Raw genomic sequence first — 5,000 nt, forward strand, 5'->3', positions numbered from 1 at the left:
CCTCCTCTCCTCTCCTCTACTCTCCTTTCCCCTCCCCTCCCCTCCTCTCCTCTCCTCTCCTCTCCTCCTGTCCTCTGCTCCCCCTCCACTCCCCTTCCCTCTCCTCTCCACTCCTCTCTTCTCCTGTCCTCTCCTCCGCCTCTCCTCTGCTCTCCCTCTCCCCTCCTATCTTCTCCTCCCCTCCTCTCCGCTCCTATCTTTTCCTCTCCCACTCTCTTCTCCTCCCCTCTACTACCGTAGTCTCTTCTCTCACCTCCTATCCTTTGCGCTCCCTCTCCCCTCCTCTGCCCCCAACTCTCTTCTCTCCTCTCCCCTCCTCTCCTCTCCTACCCCTCCCCTCCTCCCCCATCCTCTCCTCTCCCCTCCTCTCCTCTCCTCTCCTCTCCTCTCCTCCCCTCTCCTCTCCTCTCCTCTAATCTGTCTTCTGCTGCTTTTTGATGGACACACAGGCTGTGTGTGTGTGTGTGTGTGTGTGTGCGCCTGTGCGTGCGTGCGTGGGCTGCTGACTGTGCAGCCATCTAAATGGCCACTTAATTAATATCACGCCTACGGTACAGCAAATGACTCCTCTACGCAATTCCCCACCCAGGCTGCAGCAGCACACGCCTGCCCGACACCCACAGTAAATGTATACTGCCTCGACAGTCCAATAACATCATGCAATATACATGTTTCTGTCACATTGTAGTATATTGGTAACCTATTATTAGAAACTCCTATGACTTTTTAAATGATTTATTATTGTTTGTATGAACAACTTGCTTTTTTTTCATTGTAGATGAGTTTTTCCCGTTTCAGATTTTACATGATGTGTTCATGTAGCCTTTTAATTATTTCCACGACTTTTTAGGACCGGTACACTTAAATGTGCTTGGTCTGATTTTTTTTACAACATTACACGTAATGTTTCATATGCCATATGGAATTCTAGTATTCATATTGATAACTTGTTCAATAATTTCTATGACCTTTGAGTGCTGGTAGTGTAGCAGCACGTATGCAGCTGTCATTACAAATATGTGTGGCCTATTGCACGTCATGTATTATGTACTCATGTCTCGTGTCTCATGTATCATTTTGATCATTGAAAATGACATTTTTATGTGCGTTGCATACATTCATGACATAGTGTTTATGGTTTTATGTTACTGGCATGTAGGTTTGAATATGGTTTTATTGGCTTGTAATCCCAGTTGGTTTATTTTATGTAGGCCTACCCATTATTAATGTAAGGTAATTTAGGGTACCTGATGGGAGTGTTTATGTCATTTTGTAATGTTCATGGTGTTTGATTTGATAGGTTTTATGACATTGTCTGTACTGTATGCATGTTTGTGATATGATGATTCCCTCAATGACTCCTCAGGTTTAAATAATTAAATAGCCTATATGATGTTCTTTACCCAACTGACTACAAAGCAGAGTTGTCGATTAGACCAGTGGTTCTTAACCTGGGGTGTGGGCACCCCCTGGGGGTGCGCCAGAGATTTCAGGGGGTGCGCGGAATTTTGTTTGTGTTGAGGTTGTGACCAACATTCTGCAAGCGAACATTATAATTAGGCCAAATCAAAACCAAATTAAAACATGTTCTGGTTTAGTGTGTATGTATGTATGTTTTGGTCCCCATGTAAAGGCATAAGGTATTGATTAATGTCTCAAGCAAGAATTATTGTAAATAATCACGAAAATATTTTTTTAGTGTGTATATATGTGTAGACGCTTGAGTTGGGGGTGCGCTGCTTGTCTTGGGCACAGGCAAGGGGGTGCGTTAAGAAAAAAAGGTTAAGAACCACTGGGTTAGACAGTTCATTGATAAACCACAGAGCAGTGTTTTTTGTCCTGTGCATCCCCTAAGCAATGTTGTCATATGATGTATATGCTCTATATCTGTTCCTATATTCCAGTGATTCTCAAAGTGTGGCCCAGGGACCACGGGTGGTCCGCGACAGAGCTCAGGTGGTTTGCGAGGGGATTTCTACTTTTCAAGACAAGATAGCAGTAGACTATATTTCTTTGTAACATTGTTTCTGCCTGAAAACGTTTGAGAAACACTGCTGTGGTGAATTAACAATGGTCCTGGAACATTGTGGTAAATGAACAATGATCCTGGATCACTGTGGTAAATGGACAATGATCCTGCATCATTGTGTTAAATGAACAATGATCCTGGATCAGTGACGTAAATTAACAATGGCAGGATCACTGTGGTAAATTAACAATGATCCTGGATCACTTCGGTAAATGAACAGTGATCCTGGATCACTGTGGTAAATGAACAATGATCCTGGATCACTGTGGTAAATGAACAATGGTCCAGGATCACTGTGGTAAATGAACAATGATCCTGGATCACTTCTGTAAATGAACAATGGTCCAGGATTGCTGTGGTAAATTAACAATAATCCTGGATCGGTGTGGTAAATGAACAATAGTCCAGGATCACTCTTATCCCAATGTGACTACACTCCTATATTCGTTATTATTATTTTCCACGTATACCCCTGAGGTGTGTTTGTGTACCCCTAGTAGTACACGTACCCCTGGTTGGGAAACTGCCATAGAGGACAAATGCACAAATAAAGCGAAAATGCAGACCCACACATATTGTACATTACTATTCACAACATACAGTACAGTGTGTTGTTCATGCTTTGCTAAATATTTTATGGCCTTTTTGCCTTAAAGGGACACTGTGTGAGATTTTTAGTTGTTTATTTCCAGAATCAATGCAACCCATTCACTAATGTTACCTTTTTCATGAATGCTTATCACCACTATCAAATTCTAAGTATTCATAGTGACTGGAAAAAATGCACTTTTTATACATGAAAAGGGGGATCATTCCCATGGTCCGCCATTTTGAATTTCCAAAAATAGCCATTTTTAGGTGCAAAAATGACTCTACTTGGACCATACTGGAAAATATTTGTTTATTACTAAGTACACTTTCATGTAAAGATCAAATTTGGCAATAGGCAGCCCAGTTTCAATGAACAGCATAGTTGCAGTACCTTGTTTGGCCATTTCCTGCACAGTGTCCCTTTAATTGTGGATAGGACGGTGAAGACCATGACAGGAAGAAAGTGGATGAAAGAGAGATGGGGCCGAGCTGGGAAATGACCCCGGGCAGGACTCGAACCTCCATCCCATTCATGGTTGAAGTATGGTGCTTCTATATACTCTCAATGATGGTGCATTAGGGCAATCATGGGTAAGCAGTTAGGGCATCAGACTTGTAAGCCCAAAGGTTGCTGGTTTGACTCCCGACCCGCCAGGTTGGTGGGGGGAGAAATTAACCAGTCCTTCCCATCCTTCTCCATGATTGAGATACCCTGAGTATGGTACCATCCCGCCATTGGGGGCTGCCCCCTTGCACGGGTGAGGCATACTCGTTTGTGTGCAGTGTGCACCTGGAGTGTGCTATGGCGTGCTGTGTCACAATGACAATGGGAGTTGGAGTTTCCTAGGTGGCCTTTCACACTTTCAATGCGCAACTTCACCCCACAGTGTATTGAGATTTTTTTTTCATCCAGAAGGAATGTTTGGCAGCTGTCATAAAATTGTTCTCTAAATAAATCACTAAACATTCACTACATAAATCACAGCAAGGGAGCCTGCAGTGTGCGGATATTGCTTTTCTCCTTTCAGCTGTCATGTCCCGCCATTTCAGACATGTAATCCTTCTCACCAGTCATGCGTGCAAGCTTCTCACCTCTTTTCCCCCTTCTTACTCGTTAATTTCGCATAGGCCTATACTGTACGATCTCCCCTGGTGTGTAGGCTAAATGGCCACCATCCCTTATTATATGACCTTGTCTTACTGGATATCATTTCAGGACCACGGACAGCTACCATGCCGCATCCATGATGCCATGTTGCATCTAAAGACTCCTTGAATAACATGACCCGGGTGAATGAGACTCAGACTACTTCCAAACGGGTTTAGTGCAGTCACACCCAGGGTTGCCAGATTGGGCAATCCACCCAATTGGGCTGCTTAGGATGGCTGTCTGTGGGTAAAAATTGCATTTGGGCGAGTTATTCTGAAAAATGTTTGGCCATAGAAAGCAATAGAATTGACTTCAAACTGGGCGGGATTTATTGCTTCCAGGTGGGTTTTGAGCATTTTTGGGGCTGAAAATCATCACTCATCTGGCAACCCTGGTCACACATCCCATGGAATAATGGAAGATACTAAAGGCAATCTAAAAGTGCTTTTCACACTTGACGCACAATATAACATATTCCATCTGGAGGGTAATTCTATTTGACCTTTCCAGGGAGAAGAAATTGATGTTATCTGCATTTATACTCTATAAATAGACTCTCATTTTCTCTCTCATTTCCTCACACATACACACAAACATACACACGCACTCCGCCATCCGAACATGCATGTGGAAATAGACACGCATGTTCGCCCCCCACCCCCCCCTCTCTCTCTCTCTCTCTTTCTTTCTTTCACACACTCTTCTCTCACACTTAAACCCCACGTCCCAGACACACTTCAATACGTCACACATACAGTACACACACACACACACTGTCTCTCTCTCTTTTTCATTCGCAATGATCTTCCCCACGTAAACCAATGCATGCCTACGATGCATGCACATACACGCGAACGCACACGTCTGCATACATACGCACACACGCACACAAACACACACACACACACACACACACACACACACACACACACACACACACACACACACACACACACACATACCACACATACACACACACACACACACACACACACACACACATACCACACACACACACACACACACACACACACACACACACACACACACTGCCTCCGGACAGACAGAGCAGAGAGCTCTGCAGCTGTGTCATTAAATCAGCTGCTGTATTGAAGTAAAGGGCTGCAGGCTGGTGGCGGGACAAATCAATAGCTGTTTCTGTGAACACACACACGCGCACACACAGACACACACACACAGAGAGACACACGCATGCGCACACACACACGC

The sequence above is a fragment of the Engraulis encrasicolus genome, chromosome 1, assembly GCF_034702125.1.
Source record: "Engraulis encrasicolus isolate BLACKSEA-1 chromosome 1, IST_EnEncr_1.0, whole genome shotgun sequence".
NCBI lineage: Eukaryota > Metazoa > Chordata > Actinopteri > Clupeiformes > Engraulidae > Engraulis > Engraulis encrasicolus.